This window comes from Sceloporus undulatus, chromosome 2 (assembly GCF_019175285.1).
Source record: "Sceloporus undulatus isolate JIND9_A2432 ecotype Alabama chromosome 2, SceUnd_v1.1, whole genome shotgun sequence".
Classification (NCBI taxonomy): Eukaryota; Metazoa; Chordata; class Lepidosauria; order Squamata; family Phrynosomatidae; genus Sceloporus; species Sceloporus undulatus.
In genome coordinates, this window is record NC_056523.1 from 173,359,011 (window position 1) to 173,382,966 (window position 23,956).

Consider the following 23,956-nt stretch of genomic DNA (forward strand, 5'->3'; position numbering starts at 1 on the left):
CCCACTCAAGCCATCTTCTCAGCATTTTAAAGGGATTACAGGTGAGTGCCACAGCCTATTTCTGCCCAAAGACAGATGTCTGAGGAGCAGTGGTGTCACCCCCTCTTAGGGTGTCACCTGGGGCGGCCTACACTCCCCTAGTGATGCCACTGGTTTTAGGGGAAGACTCAGACAGGGACAATGTTTTTGAAAAGACTAATAGGGATCTGAAATATTGGGTGGTATTGATTATTTACAAATATTGAAGTTCAGCAGTAAGATTGCTTGGCGAGTATTAGGACTGACATGTTGCTAGCCTTAAAGGCAGCCATCATGTCCCCTTGAGCACTCTCTTTCAAAACTGACCAACCAGCAGAAAATGCAAATACTTCTCATCTTTCTGGCTAGCTGCATTGAAATTGCTGAACGGTTTCCTATAATCCACAGCCTTGCAGATTTCAGGATATTCCAGCTACTATGCAAATTGTTTTTGCAGTTTTTCTCATTTTCGATGATACCCATTTTGTCATCTTCAATGTGTCCCAAGATTTTTGTACATTTTAATTTTTGTTTCATTTGGGGCACTTTTGGAGAACGTTTCTCAGTGAAAACAGATTGTTTTTGTTTTGTTTGTTTTGCGAAATATGTTTTTTGTGGGAAAACATGTATTTTTTACAAAACATCATGTCTTGTTGCACAAACAACATTTTCATCAAATAATACCTGAAATGCCCCTCTGCCTCCTCTTTATGGGGGGATTCACTTTACCACCTGGTTAATCCCCCATCTGATCTGATCCCCTCAACAAACAGTCAACCTCAGGAGCTAACTCTCTGAGGTTGATCAGTGCACCACCATGCCACTGGAAGTCTCGTGAAATATGCTTTTTGTGGGAAAACATGTATTTTTTTTTAACAAAATAACATGTTTTGTTGCACAAACAATGTTTTCATCAAATAATACCTGAAATGCCAAACAAACAGACAAACCTTTAAAAATGTGTAAAACCTTCTCATATTCTTGCCTGGTGTGGAAAAATTCTGATCTTTCAAAATTAAAATTTAATTTTTTTCTTGTGTTGTGAAAATGAAATAAGTGAGGATGTACATTCCTAGCTTCCTTGCTTAGTAGCTAACCAAACTACAAATCCCAGGATTCTGTAAGATAGTGTCATGTCAGCTATGGTAGTGTCAAACTGCTTTAATTCTGCAGTATGGATACACCCTCTATCTGCATTTTTAAAAGACACAATCATTTCAATATTCATTTCTTAAATTCTTTTTAAATTCATTTTTCATGTTACTTTGCTCCACACTCTGGTTTGCTAAAAAACCAGCTCTGTTTTGGATTTGGTGATGATATTCACTGATGAGTGCCCTCTTTTTAAGCTATCTCAAATAGTTCCTTTGTCTTTGGCACATGCTGCCCACCAGTTCACATGCCTCTCTGTGTGTGTGTGTGTGTGTGTGTGTGTGTGTGTTTGTGTGTGTGTAGCACACTGATCACATCTTGAGTTGTAGCGTGCATCTGGAATGCAGTTTGACACCACTTTAACTGTCATGGCTCCATCCTACATAATCCTGGAATTTGTGAATTTGTGAGGCACTAGCACTATTTGGCAGAGAAGGCTCGTGTCCTTGCAAAACTACAAATCCCAGGATCCCATAGATTGGAGCTACAGCACCTAAAGTGGTGTCAAACTGCATTATTTCTGCAATATAGATGGACCCGCTGTTGCATGTTCAACAGTTGTGCAAATATTGTGGTCTTCTTTGTGCAACTATTGAACAATAGTTATTTCATAGAATCATACAATTATAGAGTTGGAAGAGACCACAAGGGCCATCCATTCCAACCCCATCCTGCCTCGCAGGAAATCTAAATCAAAGCATCCCTGCCAGATGACCATCCAGCCTCTGTTTAAAGACCTCTAAGGAAGGAGACTCCACCACAATCTCCGAGGGAATGTGTTCCACTGTTGAACAGCCCTTACTGTAGAACTTGCAACACATGTCACAGCCCCTGTGACATCACTGTCTCAATCACCTACACCGTTTTGATATATTTAAAAACATGTGAATTTTTAAAAAATGATTCAGAAGCTGAAAGTTGCTTGTTGTGCCATTCTAGCCGGAAAGGTGGCATTGCCCGGCAGTGAGCAAACTGTGGCTCACAGGCTGCATGTGGGTCTCAATTTGAAGACCCTAAGGATCCCTATGCAGACATACCCCAATGAAGAGGGGGAAAGGGTAATGTTTTGCTCTATAATGGCCAGTAGAACCCTACAAACCTGGGAGGGAGCTTGCTTTTGGACATTTTGTCATATTTGAAGGTGCTTGGGGACTGTGCCTCTTCTAGGCTTATTGAGGTCTTCCTCTGGCCTACTGAGGCCATTGCCACACTCCAGAATTAATGCAGCTTGACACCACTTTAACTGTCATCCTATGGAATCCTGGGATTTCGTCATCAGAGATCTTTGACAGAGGAAGCTAAATATCTCACAAAATTACAAATCCCAAGATTTCATAACATTGAGCGATGGCAGTTAAAGTGGCATCAAACTGCATTAATTCTGCAGCGTAGATGCAGCATGGGGCATTTCTTCAAAACAGTAAGTGATCAAAGCAGGAAGTCCAATGACTTTTTAAAAAAGAAAGTCCTATATAGGCTTAAATGTATCATGGAAAAACACCTGAAGATGTGGCAAATGGCAAATAGCACTTCCAGAGGCTAGAATGGAATGGTCTTCCCCATTCGGGGGTGAAAATTATGGGAGAGAGTAAAAATGGAGGGCAAGAGCCCTCTGAGGTTCCACAGAGACCATTATGGCTCCTCAGTCCTGGGCAGTTGCCCATCCTTTTCACATAGATGACAAACCATGAGTGGTATCCTCAGTTACCCTTTCAACAGCCCTGCAAGGCATGTTTCTACTTATCCCATAATTGTAGGTAGGAGGTGGTTGAAGTCAAGAAAGTAGGGAGGCTTGCTTGGTGAGTTCAAGGTTGAACTGAGATTTGAGTAGGGATGTATATCTCCGCTTGTTCATTCTTGCCCATAAGAGAAAATAATTTCAAAGGTTTAATCTCTACTGCACAAGATTAGAATTGTTTTTGCATTTTATGATATATATACTCTCTCTCTCTCTCTCTCTCTCTGTGTGTGTATATATAAATGCAAAATTCACTTCTTCTAAAACCCTCTTGGTTTTGCATTTTTAAAATCCTTGAAAAAAAACACACACAGAAAAACAATAGAGTTTATCAGACAAGGGAAACTGAAGTATAATCCACTGGCAATCTGAAGGCAATCATGGTGTTTCATGTTATTGCGTGATAGACTACCACAGGCAATTTCAGGCAATGGCAAGCTATTTTCAAGCAAGGGAAAGTCAGTTTGAATGCAATTCGAATTCACATAAATTTGCTGAAGTAGTGAATTCATGTGAATGTGTTCTGGCCCCACTTTCTTTTCATTTGAAATTAAAAGAAATTCCTCCCGTGTGATAAACTCCAATGTACAGTGGGTCCTTGGTATCTGCTGGGGTTTGGTTCCAAGACATCCCATGGATACCAAAATCTGTGAATGCTCAAGTCCTATTAAATACAATGGCATAGTAAAATGGTGTCCCTGTGTAAAATGGCAAAATCAAGCCTTGCTTTTGGGAATTTATACATTTTTTCTGAATATTTTCATGACGTGGATGCTTGAAATCCATGGATAAATCTGTGAATAAGGAGGGCTTGACTATATGTTACACAGCCTCCACTGTTTTCTGCACAAAATGTTTTGTACGAAGGCAGTGCTGGGAGAAAAAGTAATATTAATGAGAAAACATGTGTTTTTTTAATGTGGAAAAAACAATATTTTTACTGAAACATTTTTTAACAGTTTACCAGTTTCTGATGGGATATCTCAGTCAGTTGGGCTGAATTTTCTCATGGAGCATGAAAAAAATTGTGTGTGTTCTTCACTTCCTTAGATTTGAATGATAGGATTTGCTACTCACTAGTTTCTCTCCTGTTGGGCTAAAAATAAACCATTCTGAGTTTTTCTTTCATCAGCTGCAGAGGCCGCAAGCAATTAAGTTGAGCCAGCCTAGCTTCATGCCCATTTGGAATGTAACAGGAATGCCAGACAATGTTTTTTCAGGACTCCCTTTGGTGTAGCTACATTGCAGAATTAAATCAGTTTGACACCAGTGTAACTGCTGTGATTTATCCAACAGAATCCTGGGATTTGTAGTTTCATGAGGTATTTAGCCTTGTGTGAGGGAGAGCTCTGGTGCCTCACTGAACTACAGATCCCAGGATTTTGTAGACTAGTGTCATGGGAGTTAAAGTGGTGTCAAACTACTTTATTTCTGCAGTGTCGTTACACCCTTTCTCTTGATTATGAAAGACCATATTAATTTCAGGATTCCTTTTTTAAAATCCTTTTTTAATGTTAATTTCATCTTGTCATGTCAGTTTTCTTTAACTTTTAAAACAATTTGTAGCGGTGGCTGCCATCTGAGTGCATCGTAGCGGCTACTCCTATTGAATGCCCTACGATCGTCCAAAAATGCCTTGGTTCCAAGTAAGGCCTGCTTCCAAGAAATTTTTGAACAGAGGGAGTTCTTTGTGTGTGAAAAATAAGAACTACAACAGTGGTCCCCAAACTTTGGTCCTCTGGGTGTTGGACTTCAGCTCCCAGAAGCCCCAGCCAGGTTGGCCAACCATCAGGAATTTTGTCAGCTGAAGTCTAAAACATCTGGAGGACCAAAGTTTTTGGGAATCACTGAACAATAAAACAATGGCATTCATTGGTGGCACCACTTCTGCTTCAAAAACAAAATGGCTCAGACATTTGTTGCATATCTTGGAAAAATAAAATACAGTAGTGACCAATAAAAGTAAATGCTGAAGTCAGATGTGTTGTTCCTTCTATAGGGCAAAATGACTTTCCCTAAAGAAGGGATGAATGAACACAAATGTGACAATGAAGATAAATACCATTCATATCATACTATCCAACTGTCCTAAAATGGCAGGGACCGTCCAGATTAACCCTCTGTTGTCCTACGTTTTCATCTTCTTTTAGAATGTCCCATTTTCTCTCTGTTCGTCCCATTTCCCCCTTTACCCTCAGCTTACTTCGGTAGTAGTATGAGGAAAAGACAAGGAGGAAGTAGAATATTGCCTTTCCCTGTAGGCTCAGACAAATACAAACTGATGCAGCCTCTCCTAGATTATCTGTTCTTCCTTATTTATAACTTTTTCGCATCTTGACCACATTCTGATGTTGCACAGCTGCATGTGTCTTGGTTTTCATCTGTGAAATGTTGAAAGGTATGTCTTTGTTGTTGTGTTTTTATACCTTCAAATAATTTCCAACTTATAGCAACCCTAAGATGAATCTATCATGGGTTTATTGGTTATTCAAGGCATTCATGTGAATACAAATAAAAACTGAACCCCTTGACTCCCCATGCACTTCAACTTTTCACTCATTCCAAAGTGAGCACACATCTCTGAGTAGAAGTGGAATTTCCAAGTTAGAAGGTGCAACCATTGGGTTGGCTTTGGCCTTACTGGTTTTCATTCTAGAAAATTATTAACTCTGAAGGAAAATGGCCAAAGACTGTTTCCTGCTGGGGGGGGGGGGGGCAACACTGCTAGTTCAGAGGCAAAAACACAGCCCCTGCTCTCTAATTATTAATGATCCCAAACAAAAATGGAAGCTTAGAATGGATTCTGGCTCCAGTCAGCCTGCTGGCCTTCCAGCCAACCCAAGCTCTTCAGCTTTCCATGACAGTAGGGACCCGGGCCAGAAATTGGACCAGGCCAGAGTAGCTCAAGAATCCCAAACTTTGCAGCCTGTAAATAGTGCTGGGAGATCAGTATGTGGGACAGAGAGAGCCCTGGCTCTTCCCCATCCGCTTCAGGAATGAGGGAGCCAAGGCCTACGTCTTTCTGAAACTATTTCGTTGAGAAAATCATCATCCTTGGGACTGATCCAGGGAGCTTTCTTTACTCTTATCCAGGCCCTATGATGGCCAGATACAATAAAATGGATAGGCAGACTCCATTCTGGCATCTTCCACCCTTGCACATTCATGTGTCTGCACCTTCACATCACCTGTCGACTTATGGCAAACCCATGAATTTCATAGGGTTTTCTTAGGCAAGTGATACACAGATGTGGTTTTGCCAGTTCCTCTCTCTGAAATATAGCCCACAGCACCTGGTATTCATTGGTGCTCTCCCATCCAAGTGTTAACCAGGGCTGATCCTGCTCAGCTATGATTAAGAGAGAGTATCTCTACCTTACCTACATCATCCTTTACATGGGTCCAGCGAGATTCACCACATTTATTCAATTTTACATACCTGGCCATAAAACATGTGCTCCCCAGCATTGCACACTTAATGGGAAGACCTCTTGAAGGAGCTGTATGTTCTCTATTGAGGTAAAAAAGGAAGGAGCTAACTCATTTGTTCATATATTTATTTATCTCCTCTCCCCGCTCCCCCTTCCATCATCTGTACAGAAGCCAAGGCAACTTGCAAGCAATTAAAAACAGAGCGCAGCTAAAAAAAATTATTTGTACAAAGTGTAAAAACAATAAAACAACCACTTGGTGGTGAAAAACACAAAGTTAAAACAGCATAAACACAATTATCAATATAATAAAACATTACTGAAAAGATAAAAGCACAGCCCTTTCTGCCACATGAATTAGAAGCCCCATGGGTTCTTTTGGTGTGCCTAGTTCAACACAAAATATGCTATGAGGGGGGAGTTCAAAAACTGATAATGTGCAGGCGAACAAAAATGGGAGGGAAACTCGAGCACATTAACGGTTTATGGTATGTTTAAATGGCAGTGCTTTGGGGCAGTCTTGGGGAAAACGAGAAAATTCCAATTCTGGAAAAGGCAGTTTTGTACACATGTGATGAAAAAACAGGAATAGCTCTTGCACTGTCATGCGAATGAACTGGGATTTATGTTGGCGCAGGAGCTGCTGGATCATCCTGTTAGTTAATGAACTAAGGAAGGGTCATAAATAAATGGTTGCTATATATAGGAAACGGCAAAGCACCTGTGTGCCATTCCTTGCCTAAGAAAACCCTATGAAATTCATGGGGTGACCACAAGTTGACTGGCGAGTTAAAGGCACATGCGCAGAGTAGATAAGGGCTACTGATCCTTCTGCAGAAATTGCCTCAAATACAAGGTGTAAGTAAAGACGAAAGCTTGGTTTGTATTTCTTTCTCCCCTCCTTTTTTTATAGTGGGGATTTGTGTAATTGGGATATCCACTTTAGAAAAACTCTGAGCTAATGAATCTTGCCCAGTTGCTCTCAGCACCGGCCAGGAGTCAGGAACACTCTTCCTCCAGGTGCATTGTTTTTCCATAGAAACATGAAAAAGAGGAAAATAATGCATCCAAATTAATAATTAAAACTCGTTCTCACAAGAGACAGAAGTGGATGGATGAAGGGGCAACTAATCCCTGATTCACTAGCAACAAAACGGGCAGAGCCTGTGAAGGATGAATTGAATTCACAGGAATCCTGAAAAATCTCCACATTTTTGCCTGCTCACAGTGGCACTGCCGGGATGTTTGATTGCCCCCAAATTGTCCATAAATCAGGTTTGGAAAAAACATGGGAGGACAAACAGATTATATTGCAATAATGCAATTATGCAGCAGCAGTGCCATCTGGACTGACAGTGTAAAAAGTGAACAATCAAAGGAAAGCAATGAGAAATAAAAAAGGGATACTCTAGAAGCAGCCATTGTATCCCTCCTATCCTCCTCCTTACCCTTGCTCTTTCGCATACCTTCTGGGTTTGGACTAAGATGAGACTTCCAAGACTCCATCCCCACTGTAGAAATAATCGGTTTGACACTGCTTTAACTGCAAGGTGCAGTGCTATGGAATGCCCAGAATTTGAGTCATAGCAGTTAAAGCATCAAACTGGATTATTTCTGCAGTGTGAATGCAGCCAAAGAGAAGGAGAAATGGGACCTTTCCAGGAGGGAGTGATTCCCAACTGGGGGGGGGGGGGGGTAAGAATTCTAGATTTCCCCTGTGCCCCATATCCTTTCATTCTCACCCTGTTGCAGGTATCTTGTATCACATCAGGAGGGCTATATAATACTCCTAGTAATCCTGCTAAGAATTTATGTGCATAGCTTTGAAGACTTCTCTGCTCTTCTTCCATTGGTTGTGCTTCCTAGTGAGGTCATAATGCCATGCTAGTGATGGCATCTCTGGCTGAGGCTCTACTTGTGACATCACTGAGATGGTCAATGACGAGTCCAAGTAGAGCATTAAACAAAAGAGCAGCTTTGACTGCAGATTCCCAGAAGGAAGATTAACTCGGGCTGAGAGAAGCTGGGAATGTGTCCGGTGTCCATGAGGGATGCTAAATATAGACAGCTTGGCGAGGGAGGTATTTGAGGCTCTTTAATGAGGGACTTGGAGCTGCAAACTGGGACTTTGCCTGGATACTCACTGCAGCTGCACTTGGGCCATGTAAATCAGCCTTATCCTCTCTGCTTGGTGCTTTCTGAACCAATAAAAGTCGTCTCAGAAATGTGATGAGCATTTCTCCCTGGATGATGCATCATTTGATGGGATTTCCTCGCTAAAGAAAAGTTACAACTACGAAATTTGTATTGAGAAGGTTTCCTCTTTCAGCTGTTGGAAGTCCCTACAGTAAATATAGACACTTCTTGGTTGTGTATTTTGAAATATTTTGATTCACTCTTTCCGCCAAACCTGCTTTTAAGGGGTTATTCAGATGGTGAAAATAATCCAGAATGAATCTGGGTTCAATCTCTGTTGTTCACATGCATCCTGAATGCACCCGATTCAGTTGGGTACAAAACCCCACTTACTCCAGGATAATCGATATTGGTATTTCCTGAATTTTTAAATACGATTGGCAGTGTGAATCATTGATTGTTGGCAATGTGGATAACCAAAGTGAATAGACCTGTGATAATTCAAGATTCAACTCTGCATGCCTTGAACGGGTTTTGAATACATTTGCACCATTGACTCCATGTTTATTTGAGTACTCACACATGTGAACTACCAAACTGGAAGAGATGTGCATAGATGCAATTCCGAGAAAAAAATAATAATAATGGTAATAACAAAACCGGAATGTGTAAGACAAGTTATTTGGATCATTTTGCATTTTAAAAAATTATATATTTTCATTGTTTTATTTTTATTTCATTTTATTTCATTTTTCATAATTAAATTATTTAATTTTTATTCTGTTTATATTTTATATTTTATTGTTTTAGTTTTTAATTTTTAATTTAAAATTTATATTTCTATTATTTTATTTTCAATTTATTTATTATTTATTTTATTTTATTTTACTTTATTTTTAATTTAATTTTAATATTAATTTTATATTTAATTTTATTATTTTTATTTTTTATTTTCCATTTTATTGTATTTTTGATTTCATCTTATATTTTATATTTTATACTTTCATTTATTAATTTTTTTAATTTTATTTATGTTTTCCATTTATTTTATCTTTCATTCATTTTTAATTTATTTTAATTTATTTTTAAAATTAAATTTAATTATTTTTACTTTATGTTATTTTTATTTATTTTGCTTTATTTTCAGTTTAGTTTATGCTTATGCTTATTTTTATATTTGATTTTTATTTGATTTCATTTTATTCTAATCTATTTTTTAATTTTATACTATTTTTATTTTATTGCTTTTATTCTATATTTTATTTCATATTTATTTTATTTTATTTATTATAACTTTATATATTTTATTATTTATTTTATTTTAAATTTTAATTTAATTTCCATTTTATTTTATTTATTTTAAATTAATAATAATTAAAACAGAAATACAATGAAAATATATAATAAAATAAAATAAAATAAAATAGGATAAGGAATGGAAGAGATGGGCAGGAAAAAGTGGGTTGATCCTGCATTTTCCAGAAGTGGGCCGAAACCCAGCAGTCCACATGAGCCGCTGACAATGCAGGATGAATACCAATGGGCTGTCTGCACTGTGGGGTTATTGCTTTTGTCACTTCCCCACCATACATGCGCACCATCGCGCACACACCTCGCCTGTGACTCCCAAGTACTTCCCTCTTTGTGCCAAGTATGGAGAGGCAAGGTCCAAATGGCATGTTCAGAGCAACCAATCTGGGTCCGGCTGGCAAAAAGGTGGGTGCTAGCCTGATGAAGAGCCCTGGTGGTGCAGTGGTTAAATGCCTGTACTGCAGCCACTCACTCAAAACCATAAGGTTGTGAGTTCAAGACCAGCAAAAGGGCTCAAGCTCAACTCAAGCTTGCATCCTTCCGAGGTCGCTAAAATGAGTATCCAGATTGTTGGGGGCAAATTAGCTTACAGTTGTAAACCGCTTAGACACTGCTTAGGCAGTATGAAGCGGTATATAAATGAAGCTTGTATATAAAATGGGGGAGAAGCAGTTGAGAGTGGGAGGGTTTGTAATGGTCCCGAGGGGTCAACAGCCAAGAAAGCTGGGGGTGACAGAATTGGCCTGTGGAGCAGGTGGGACTTAGGTTCCCAGATAGGGAAGGATAAATTTAAAAGAGGCAAGAGAAGTCCTAGGAAACCAGTTTAAGGTAAATCCACAATAGGACTTCTGAAGAATTTGTGAATTGTGCATAAAGTCTAATACTCATAGGATTCATACTCACATTGAATAGATTGTTGAGGAAAGTGTGTGTAAACAAATATAACACCACTGAAGTGTCACTGAAGATACTGAAAGAACTGAAGATATTGAAAGATTACCAAAATCAAGACCCTGTCCATGCAAATAAAAACCACCTGGGGTCAGGGGTTTTCCCCAGCACACAACAGATCACCAAATAAATAGACACCAATCCTCCTCTGAAGGCTCACCCTGAGGCCTTGCTATTCAACAACTGACCAACACTGAGATTAACATGGAAATCACTCCTCCCAACCCAGGGTATCACAGTATATATAAATACCCTACTCACTTCCATGCCAGCATTCTCTGAAGATGCCAGCCACAAATCAGGAATAAATTCTTCCAGAATATGGTCACATAGCCTGAAAAACCCACAAAAAAACTAATGATAATTTTCTAACCAGTAAAGTAAAATAACATTTTGTAAGCAGAAGCTTTAAGAAACAGCTACCATGAGAAATAACAGCATAAACACTTTGTGTAAATAAAAAACATGTTTCTTCTCGTTCACAACAGAGTGGCCTGAAATGATTATTTAGTAACAACAACAGAAACGTGCTACTAAGTACCTGAAAACATTTATTAATAAAGAGGCGTAAAGTGTAAAGTTGAGTGTGGTAGGAACCAGGGATAGTTACATAGGCCCAGTACAGATGGGCCTTTTAGCACGTAAGGAATGCCTCAGGGCGTTGCTTACAGACGCCCCACAACCCTAGCATGTATTCCGTACGTCAAAATGGTGGCACCTGTAGAGATGCGCGCCACCATTTTGATGCGACGGACGCTTAGTGTCCGCACGTCACAACACATTTGTGATGTCGCGAGTGCGCCATTGGCGCACTTGGACATCACAAGTGTGCCAGGAAAAGAACCTGCTTTTTGCGGGTTCTTTTTGCTCTGCGAGAGAGCCATGCGGTTTGTCCGCTGTAGCTTCGTCACGGAGCAAAACAAGGCTTGGGCAGACCGCCCTTTTTGGGCAGTCTGTACCCCGCCATAGTTTCTGAAAGAAGAAAAGCCTCAAACTACTTTGTAGAAAACAGGCGAGGAATCCTGTGTAATGTGGGACACTGGGACTTCACACTAAGTAATACATTTGCATGGAGCCCTCTGTACATGACCCCTTCACCCCATGCCACCCAGTTGGACTGCCTGGTTTGTGTATGAAGTAATTACATCAATTTGAAGTGTCACACATTCCCTTTTTTCTTTGGTGCAGCTCCACACTAGCACTGGGCCATTTTTTTGCAGGATGAAGATGCACATTTTCCATGCAAAGTCAGAGCATCCCATCTTCTTTTTGCTCCAGATTTTAGCCCTGGAGCATGGGTTCATTTGAGATTCAACCTGCTTTCACAGCATGTATCCTATAAATGCCCTACCAGCTGGAGGTCACTTTATTTTTCCTGTGTTTTGCCCCCTGTTTTTCGGGGGTTTAGATTTGATGGCCCTTGAAGTCTCTTCCAAGTTCCAACTCTTATTCTTGCCAGAAATGCAAGATGAAGGAATGAGGCTTCTGACAGATGCCCATGGTGAAGGAAAAGGAAGACATATCTGGTTGTTGCTATTAACTTTTTGCACAACAAACAAAATACAATATGATATGCATCATTGAAACCTGGCAGGATGAGTCTCATGATTAAAATGTAGTAAGAGAGGAGTACAACCATTTTAAGAGAAAAAGGCTAAACAGGAAAGGAGGAGGAGGAGCATTATATGTTAGGGATGTTTACACATATTAAGAGAGGCTTAGGGAGCTGGGTACGTTTTGCTTGGAGAAGAGAAGGATAAGAGGTAATATCATAGCCCTGTTTAAGTATTTGAAGGGATAGCATATTGAGGATGGACCAAGCTTGTTTTCTACTGCTCCAGAGAATAGGACACGGAACAATGGATTCAAGCTACTGGAGACGAGATTCCAGTTCAACATTAGGGAGAACTTCCTGACAGTAAGAACTGTTCAACAGTGGAATACACTCCCTCAGAGGGTGGTGGAGTTTCCTTCTTTGAAGGTTTTTAAACAGAGTCTGGATGGCCATCCGTTGGGGATGATTTGATTGGACTTCCTGCATGGCAGCGTGTTGGACTGGATGGCTTTTGGGGTCTTTTCCAACTCTGTAATTCTATGATTCTATTGTTTCATGCATTCAAATCATTTCCAACTTATGGTGACCCTAAGGCAAACCTATCACAGGGTTTTCTTGGCAAGATTTCTTCCAAGGGGTCTTTGCCTTCCACTGAAGCTGAGAGAGTGTGATTTGCCCTAGATCACTCAATGTATGTCAAATCCCTCAATTCTAGTCCTAATAGAGGAGCACAAACCAATAGTGATCAAAGGAACACTAACCTATAGGGAGGGAAGATTAAAATTTGCAGAGGCATGATCCAACATTTGTAACTCCTTGGAAAAAAGAGTGAGTGAAGAACGGAAATTGGACTTGAGGTAAAATGCCTCTGTTCATAAGTGACATACAGAAAAATGCAAGATGGAACAAACAATTGATTTAAATATAGCAGTTGATTTAATACAAGTGCATTTCAAGCTGCATTTTGTTCTTTCATTGATGCATACAATGGGAAGGCAGCTGGGGAAAAACCCACTTGTGAAATAAAGCATCTCTTGTCAGGGAAGAAGAGAAGACAGCCAATACATGCCAAGTGGAAGGCCCCAAGCTGTATCCCTGACACCCCGGTTAAAAGCTCTAGTGTGATGGGAGCGCTGGTGAGGAACTTTTAGAGCTGGCAATATAGACATTGCATTGCAAGTTGGATGGACCTGTGCTTGGCAGATTTGTTCAGAGGAGGTTTGCCATTCCCTTCCCCTGAGGCTGAGAGTGTGACTTGCCCAAGGTCACCCAGTGGGTTTCATAGCCAAGCTGGGAACTGAACCCTGGTCTCCAGAGTTGCAATCTAACACTCAAACCACTATGCCACACTGGTTTTGAACAGGTACAGCATAATGGAGTGGCTCTGGGATCTCAGCAAGCTACCTGCAGATGGCCTGCCTTGTTATCCTAGAACTGAATGCGTGGACCGCCATCTTTCAGGGTTGAGAGCAATGAATTCCCCATGTGCTCAGATAAGAGCTTGGGAAAGTTCCTCTTTGAGCTGGCCAGGGGAATCTGGGAACTGTCACTTAAAACCTAACTTTTCTGAGCTCTGATTCCAATTGTAGTTTGTGAGACTAGGATCCAAAACACACTGCAGAACTAAACCCGTTTGAGACTGCTTTAACTGCCATGGCTCAGTGCTAGGGAAACCTGGGAATTGTAGTTAGTTGTGGCACCAGAGCGCTTTGACAGAGAAGGCTAAATGTCTCACAAAGCAACAGTTCACAGGATTTCCTAGCATTGATCCAGGGCAGAAAAAGCGGTCTCAAGTTAGATTTTTTCTGCAGTGTTTTGGACCTAGGAAATGCATTATCCAGTTAAGTTTTGCAGTCTCTGTGGCAATGGGAAATTCCCTCCCTAAGAAACCTGCCAAGAAAACCACATGATAGGTTTGCCTTTGGGACACCATACAGTAAGTCAGAAACAACTTGAAGAAAACTCAGCAACAACAACAACAAAAATAAATGTTTCAATATAAGAGATATCTTAAAGAAAATAAAGGATATATTTAAGAAAAGTATACTAATTACTACATTCAACTATTTGTGTAGAAAGCTGGTGTCACTCTAGATCCGTGATGGCGAACCTATGGCACGCGTGCCACGGGTGGCACGCAACACCATTTCGCCAGGCATGGGGCGAGGGAGAAGGCGGAACGGGCGCATCCCGTTCTGCCTCCTCCCTGCCATTTTTAGGCAGAAAATGGCGCCTGGGAGAAGGAGACAGTGCGCGCGTGCGTGTCTGTCTCCTCCTCCCAGCCTCCCTTTGCTCTTCACTAAAGGGCTCCATGGAGCCCTTTAGCGCGGAGCGAAGAGCCAAAGGAAAGGGGGCCATGGATTTTAATACATTTAGGGTAGGGGTTGCCAACCTGGGGTGCCCACATCCCCAAGGGGTGCATGATGGGATTTCAGGAGATGCATCAAAGAGTGGTTTATGGTCTTGAGTGATAAGTCACAAGTCATCATTCAGCCACTTTCCAGTGTGCCTCGACAAGTCATAGTATTGCATAGATAGTAGTCTCATTCTTTATTTAATCAAAAGAAGAGAATGTTACCATTTACATTAGTTTACTTTTTTTCTGAATAAGCTGGCATCTAATTGCTCAATTTAGATTGGCATTTTGGGCACAGAGGTAAACAATTATTTTTTTAAAGTTCAGTTTGTTCTCCTGCAGTATTATATGTGGTTCAGTTTACGGTTTAAACGTTAGAACTTAGACTTCTTCATCTTCAGATGTGATATTAGTTTTGTAGAGGGTGCCAATATTAACCAAATATCTCTTAGTAGCATGGGGCATCGAAAAGGTTGGGAACCACTAATTTAGGGAAAGAGGGAGAGTTTGGATCCCCCACTTTTAGACACTAGAGGGCACTAAAACCTTCTACACTTGAGAATGTTTTCAGCATAAAAACAAACAAGGTGCATTCTGCATCATCAGCTGTTGGAGCGCAGGAAAGGGAGGAGGATATATAACAGCCATAGTTTTTGTTCCATTGGAGGAGGGCATCACTCTACAAATTTGCTTGAGAATCTGTGAGAGCCTCCAAATAGAGTTGCTTTAAAATAGTGTTTCCTGACCTTTTCTGTGACCCACACCCCTAGGAAGCCCCTCCAAAAATAATATCAGATTTGAAGATGAAGAAGTCTATTGTCTAATTTTTGAACCACAGATTGAACCATGGACAATACTGCAGGAGAACAAACTGAACATAAACTCAGTGCAGTTGAGCAATTAGATTCTAATTTAATCTGGAAAAAAAACCTGTAAACAGTAAAATCAATCTCAAATGTGAACTTGAAATTCAATGACTTCCAGACTCTTCTCAGCCCAACTCTTAGAGATGATCTCATGGCTTGGGGTGCCTCCAGCCCTGAAGCTAATGTCCAAAAAGATCCTTATCTTCTTCATCCTAAACTGAAGCAATTGGCAGTGATAGGCATGCCTTGCCAGTAATAGCTGCTGGCATCTGGCGGCAAGCATCCCTCTTATTGGTTTAATAAAAAAAAGCAGATCCTGGAAAAGTACCTTTTTTGGACTACAATGCTCACCACCCCCACCCCCCCACTGCAAACAGGAGTTGTAGTCCCATACAACTATGAAATGGTATCTCAATAGGGCTGTGTTGTATGTAGCCCATGATTTCATGATAGGAAGAGCATCTGAGAGACAGAACCCAGGTTCAAGAAATGAGTCAAGAGCCTGTACAGTGGTGTGACAACTGCTGCAACCTGTATGATTCAGTCCAGTCCTGTGTCTGGTGACCAGTTCCAGACTGCAGCAGTTTCCAGAGTTCTTTGGAATAAGTTAATACAGTGCCTGTAGATAGGGTTGCCATAACTGTCAACCTCCAAACCGGGACAAATGTAAAAATGTAGGACAAGTGTAGGACAAAATTTAGCCCCAAATGTAGGACATATTTTTAAATGGAGGACACATGACAAAAATTAATAATTTAAAAAAGCATTAATTTAAAAAAAGCATATTTCTTAGGCATGCTCAAAATGGAGGACATTTTGGCATTATTCCTAGACAGATGACAGAAATGTACTTCCTTTTCTGGCCAAACACCCCCCCCCCATTCCAAAACACACACAAATCACATTTGGGCATTTAACATGGCTTTAGTTAACATGGCCTCTTGCATATTTCAAAGGCTTATTCTGGGAACTGTTGTATTGTGAGATATTTAGCCTTCTTTGTCAGAGAGCTCTGGTGCCACAACAAAATACAGTTCTCAGAATTCTATACCATTGAGCCATAGCAGTGAAAGTGGTGTCAACCTGGATTATTTCTGTAGTGTGGATGCACCCATTGCTATAACTGGGTCTACACCACACTTCCATTTAAATGGTTTGTTTGAGTGTTGGACTCTAACTCTGGAAACTAGGGTTTGAATCTCAGCATTGTCATGGAAAGCTGCTGGGTGGCCCTGGGCATGTCATACTCTCTCAGCCTCAGGGGAAGCAGCAGCAAACCCTGTCTGGAGAAACTTGACAAGAAAACCCCATAAGTCACCATAAGTCAACAAACAACAACAAAGCAGTGTAACCCCATCCACCGAGGTGAGTGCCACCAAGTGGTGTTGGAGACCCAGCCACCTCTTTGGAGAGATGGCTGGGGCTGAATTTGCATGGAAATTACAACTTCTGACTCTGAGTCTAGAGGTTTGTTGGTGGTGTGTGTGTGTGTGTGTGGCGAGGGGGGGGGGGTCTGTGGATCCTGCAATGGTGGCTGGCTGCTTCCATGCCAGTGCTGTGGAGGGGATGGGCTCCTCTTTTAGTCTGACAGATCTGTCCCAGTTGGTTCAGCATGGTGGATCGCTAGCTGCTTAAAGGTTGGAATAAACTCTAGAGTGGATTAACACCCTACTGACATGGAAACCACCATCTAGTGGCCTCTAGATTCCTGATTCATCAGAGAAACTCACTGCACATGCTCAGAGGCTGTGCTCTGATTTGTTGTTAGCTGCCCTTGAGTCATCTCCAACTCATGGTGACCCTGTGGATGAGATATCTCCAAGAACCCTTCTCCTCCACTGCTCTTCTTAGGTCCTGCAAATTCAATCCCATGATACACCTGATTGAATCCATCCATTTAGTGTGTGGTCTTTCTCTCTTTCTGCAGCCTTCTACCATTCATTATAGGCATTATAGTCTTTTCCAACGGGTCACGTCTTCTCATGATGTGGCCAAAATATGACATCCTCAGTTTTGTCATGTTGGCTTCCAGGGAAAATTCAGGCTTGATATGTTCAAGGGTCCATTTGTTTGTCTTTTGTCTGTCCACATGATCCTCAGCACTCTCCTCCAGCACCACATCCTTCCTATCTTCTTTTTTAACTGTCCAGCTCTCACATCCATACATGGTAATAAGGAATACGATGGCTCATCTGATTCTAACTTTTGTGCTCAGTTGTATATCTTTACTCCTTAAGATCTTTTCTAGTTCGTTCATAGCTACCTTCCCCATTCTTAATCTTCTTCTGATTTCTTGGCTTCAGTCTCTGCTCTGATCAATGTTTGCTCCAAGGTACAGGAACTCTTTTAATATTTCCATTTCCTCATTGTCTAGACTGAATTTATGTCTCTCCTCTGTGGTCATTAATTTTTTCTTTATGTTCAGCAACGATCCTACCTTTCCACTTTCTTCCTTTACCTTCCTTAGTAATTGTTCCACGTCTATATTTTCTGCTAGTAGTACGGTGTCATCCGTATATCTTAGACTGTTGATATTTCTTCCTCCTACCTTTACTCCTCCTCTTTCTGATTCCAAACCTGATCTTTGTATGATATATTCTGCATACAAGTTGGACATGCCAGGTGATTGAATGCAGCTGCGCCTGACCCCCTTGCCATGATTACCAAATATTTGTGCAGTATTTGTAACTGTTCTGCCAGAACAATTTGGGGTGTCAGGAAAAGACAGTTAATCCTTTCTTATCTCCTTTGCTTATGATTGTGTTTTGCTTTCTTGGCCCTAAGAAATGGGGGACATTCTAGAAAGAATGGAGGACATGTGCAAATCAAAGCTCAAAACACTCATATAAATGTACATTTATGCTTCTTAGTTCTGCTCAGAACAGTTCTTGAAAATCGATCTCTGTGGGACGGATGTGGAACAGAACGGGAACTTCCGGCGGTGGTGGTGGCATTCTCATGGCGTTCCCTTGTGTGGTAAGATGGGTGATATCCCTATTCTGCTCCCTTTCTGCCCCCTTCCATTCCGCGCCGGGCCTGTCACTATCTTGTATTTTCAGGGTATGGCTTATATTGCGCAAATGCTTAAAAGTCCTGCTATGGCTTATTTTATGTCTTATTTTCAGGGAAACAACGTATGAACCCTCATGTCAGTATAAATTAATGTTTCTTCTTAGTCATGCTCAAAATGAAGACGTTTTAGAAAGACCTTCTGGAGAGAAGGTTGAAAGGTAAGGCAGGGTCTTGGAGGAGGAGATCACCTGGTCAGCCTGGGCTTCAGGCTTTCCCTGGAGAGGGTGTGTGTGTGTGTGTGTGTGTGTGTGGAGGGAGGCCCAGACTTGTCCCATTCCCCTGCTGGGGTGGCAAGGCAAAGGCTGGCCTGCTGGAAGGGAGCACAGCTGCTGGCTCTCAGGTTTCCTGCCTCTCAGCATTACATCCATTAAAATCCCGTTCTGGGCAGCGGACAAAAGGAGAGAACAGCAAATTAGCAGCGAGCCATTGAGCTCGACACGGCCGGCCTTGCATTATTCATGGCTGGGGAGAATGGGTAAGGTGATCCGCACTGCAAGGTCGCTGGGCTGGGAGAGGAACAGCCTGGGCTCCTGGGATGATGGCTCTGGAAAGGGGACACAGGTGGGGGTGGTTGTCGGCCTTGTCAGCTTCTGAGGCCTTCTTGGCAAGCCTCTTCAGAGGGAAGTTGGCCATGGCCAGCCTCTGAGGCTGAGAAGGCGGCAGGGGGATCAGACAGAGGCCAGCACTGCCAAGGAGGACAGGGCCTCCCACGATGGAAGACCATTCCAGACAAATATGAGACATTGCAGCATCAAAGCCAAACACACACACACACACACAATAAAAGCTATTTGGTTTTATTAAAAGGAAAATATATTCACAAAACCAAAGCTAAATACACACAAAATAAAAGCTATTTGGTTTTATTAAAAGTAAAATACATTCACAAAATCAAAGCTAAACACACACACACTAAAAGCTATTTGGATTTATTAAAAGTAAAATATATTCACAAAATCAAAGCTACACATATATATTCTTATTCATAAAATAAAACTAAATGCGTTTGAGAAAGTAGACTGACGTCTAGGAAAGCTCATGCCGCCAACTTCTTTCAGTCAGGGCCTTGATAGACTGGTGATAAACACTGGCCCGGGGACAGAGTGAGGGCATGGCATTTGCACAACACACCTCCTGACACTGCCCTGACACCGCCATCACACCATGTGCCCGACCACACAGCAGGGGCTGTCAAGGCACTCCTCTAGCACTGCGTCCAGATGATGCAGCGCCAAAGGAGCACTAAAAAGCTGCTTGGCTCGGGGCTACGGTGTCCTTTCCATGAGGCTTTTTGTGGCTCCTTTTTGTGCTGTGGAAAGGCCAGATCAGGGCTGCGATGTGTAGTTGCCACGGTCGTGATCCAGCGAAGAAAGAGGCGGCTGCAGGTCGCCCCTTGGCATAGTCTCCAAGGTGCTACAAGATCTCTACATAAAATAAAAAACTTTTTTTATTTTATTAAAAATAAAAGATATTCCCAAAGTCAAAGCTAAACACACATACACATATATATTCTTATTCATAAAATAAAACTAAATGCATCTGAGGAAGCAGACTGAAGTCTAGGAAAGCTCATGCTGCCAACTTCTTTCAATTAGTCTCAAAGGTGCTACAAGATCTCTACATAAAATAAAAACTGTTTTATTTTATTATAAACTATATTCACAGAATAAAAACTAAAACACTCATACATACACATACAATGGCCCTCCATATCCATAGATTTTTTTTTGTCCATGGATTCAAGTATCCACGGGTTGAAAATATTCCCAAAAAAATGAATTCCAACAAGTAAACCTTGACTTTTCCATCTTATATTAGGGACACCATTTTACTATGCCGTTGTATTTAATGGGATTTGAGCATCCCTGGAATTTGGTATCCATGGTAGATCCTGGAACCAGACTCCAGCATATAGGGCCCACTGTGTACACACACACACACACACACACACACACACACACACACACACACTGTATATTCATGCTTCTTAGTCATGCTCAAAATTGAGGACATTTTGGAATTCCTCCTGGACAGAAGGCTGAAATGGAGGACATGCCCTGGAAAAGAAGGACCTCTGGTCACCCCCAGAGAGTGTGATGTGCCCAAAGTCACCTAGTTGCTTTCCATGGCCAAGCATGGAATTCTCTACCAGAAAGCCTCAGCATTTGCACTAAACTTTTTCCCAAAGCCAATACTAGCAAATTCACAAAAGTACAAATCAGAAGATTAAGCAGAATGGAACCAAGGATGTTAAAGTGCTATTAAAGTGCTATTAACTGTGTTGTGTGAAAGAGTGCTTAATGTCCAACAATATCTGCAAGGTTGGAGGTTCCTTGACTCTGGAATAGAATCTAGGACTCTTGATTCCCATGCCCTTTCATTGCTTTCTGCCTACTGGGTATTCCAGAGCAGGAGTAAGAGAACAGAATACAGTACACTTGAGGTGACATGGTTGTTGTGTGCCTTCAAGTTGTTTCTGACTTATAGTAACCCTAATACAAATCTGTCAGGGGTTTTCTTGGCAATTTTCTTCAGAGGGGTTTTTGCCATTGCCATTCTCTGAGGCTAAGAGACTGGGACCTGACCAAGGCCCCCATTGAGTTTACATGACTGATCAGGAATTCGAACACTGTTCTGTAGAGTCATAGTCCAGCACTCAAATTGATACATCATTTTGTCTCTCCACGGGGCCTGGGGACCAGGAGACAAATCCCCAAGTTTGAGAACATTTTTTTTTAAAATTGCCATGTTACATTTGTTTTTTAATTCATGTTTATTGTTATTGCCTTGTATTATCCTCTCTGTTGTAAGCCGCCCACATTCGCAATGATTGGGCGGCATATAAATAAATCCTATTATTATTATTATTATTATTATTATTATTATTATTATTATTATTATTATTAAAAATGTGTAGCATCTCCTCTCCAAATGCAAGTGATGGTTTCAAACTGGATTATTTCTGCAGTTCAGATGGAGCCCAAGTGTTTTAAATAAGCAAGTTCACCTCTAAATTCAACACATTGTGGGCTCTTTCAGAGGTTTTCCTGCTCCAACAGCCTCCATTTCAGAAGAGGGTTGAGGTCTGTGTCCTCTGTTATCAGAAGCTTCATCTGCAGTGATAAATTAATACAGTTTGACAGTGGTTTAGCTGCCATAACTCCATGCTATGGAATTATGAGTTTTGTAGTTTTGTGAGATATTGAGCCTTTTCTCTCAGAGATCTTTGGTGTCACAACAAACTACAAATCCCAGGATTCCAAAGGATGAAGCCATGCCAGTTACAGTGGTGTCAAACTGCATTAATTCTGCAATGTGGCATCAGCTAGGCCCGAGCTCAAATGCACCAACAAACCATGTTATCTGTGTCAGCAACACAAAGCAATGAGCAGTGTGGTGGCTCCTGCTTGTTATAAGAATGTAGGGCAGACCCCAGATCAACTAACATCAAGCTGTCTTCCCCTCCAGCTGGACCTATTCTTGCATACCCTCCAACTATCCTGATTTGGCTGGAAGGTCCTGATAAATCCTCTGTTGTCCCACTTTTTCAGCTGCTTTTTAAACCTTCCAGTTTCTTTCTCCCACTTTCACTCTTTGCACTCAACTTACTTTGTTTATTGCAAACTTGAATTCAAGATACAAAAGTAGTTTGCATTCAATTAGCAAACGGGAAGGAAAGGAAGGGATAAAGTCATGGCTTTCCCAGTAGGCTCAGGCAAAGCAAATTCTCTAGATGTTTGTCTTCTTCATCTTTTGCTATCTTGGCCACATTTTGATGTTACTTTCCCACACTTGTCCTGATTTTCACCTGTGAAATGTCGAAGCATATGCCATCTGCCAGAGCCATTGATTTTAATGCATATAGTGAAGGGGGGGTGTCTATGAAATGTTAGGGTATATTCTGATATGAGAATCTGTCCCCTCACTTTGTTTATTTCTTTTTGAAAGATTGGGAAAATTTCTCTTTCTGGATTACGTCTCTCAGAATCCTCCAGCCAAGAGCTGCAGTCTCAAAGTGAAAGTAGTTTTTGAAGCTCTGTTTTATACCAGAATTGATATGTGTCTATGATAGACCATGTTTGTCCCTGATGTTGAACTGCATATCATGGAAATGTAGGAACTTGCCTTATACTGAATCACAGCCTTGGTTCCTCTAACTCAGTATTACCTACACAGACTGGCACAGGCTCTATAGGATTTCAGGTCAGGGTTTTTTCAGCTCTAACTGGAGATGCTAAGGATGAATCAACTTGGGACCTTCTACATTCTGTATCACTGAACTCGCCCAGGCCCCACTGAGGGTTGGCTGTCAAAGCTTTTGCTTCTTGGTATATTCCAACCATTTTTGCTCATTGAGATATTAAGAATTTAAATGTCCTGTGCCTGAATTTATTAGATGCCCCCCAACAGTTAACTCATCCCAAAACATGAGGTATACTTGTTGTTTTGCCCTCAAGTTGTTGCCCTCAAGTTGATTGTGACTCATGGTGACCTTATGGATGAGACATCCGTTTAAATATTTGAAGGGATGTCATATTGAGAAGGGAGCAAGCTTGTTTTCTGCGGTTCCAGAGAATAGGACCCGGAGCAATGGATGCAAACTGCAGGAAAAGAGATTCCACCTCAATATTAGGAGGAACTTCCTGACAGTAAGGGCTGTTCGACAGTGGAACAAACTCCCTCGAAGTGTAGTGGAGTCTCCTTCCTTGGAGGTCTTTAAACAGAGGCTGGATGGCCCTTGTGGTCTTTTCCAACTCTACGGTTCTATGATCTCCAAGATCCCCCTGTCCTCCATTGCCTGTGACCTGAATCTACAAGACCCAATGGATGGAGTCTATCCATCTGGCATATGCTCTTCCTCTCTTTCTTCTGCCTTCTACCTTTCCTAGTGTTATTGCCTTTTCTAATATGTTGTGCCTTCTCATGATGTGGCCAAAGAACAACAGCCTCAATTTGATTATCTTGGCTTCCAGGCTTGATCTGTTCAAGGAGCCATTTGTTTGGTGTACCAAACATGTTGGCCGTCTCAAGTATCCTCAGCACTCTTCTCCAGAACCACGTCTCAAATGAATTGATTCTTTCCTTGTCGGCTTTTTACACTGTCCAGCTCTCACATCCGTAGATGGTGACGGGTAATACAATGGATTGGACATACATTACTGCTACACCCCACTCCACCCCCAGGCTTCTTAGCCAAGCAAAAATATTTTAAATGAGAGAATACAAAAACTGAACAGCTTGTGGCTTCAAAATATATGCAGAAAGAAAAAACATTTAACTGTCTAATAAAAGTTGCAGGCAGAGACAGGCTCAGGCAGGCCTGACAAGAAAGGGGACTCTTGACTAGGCACTTGTGCAACAAACAAGAGT

At 41.3% G+C, this 23,956-nt stretch overlaps 1 protein-coding gene across 2 annotated transcripts in view; it reads left to right on the top strand.

The window, feature by feature from the left end:
• The window catches only part of ZNF385A (zinc finger protein 385A), a 314,317-nt gene that overhangs the window by 33,773 nt on the left and 256,588 nt on the right, over positions 1 to 23,956 (top strand). The gene's annotated exons all lie outside the window — the stretch shown is intronic.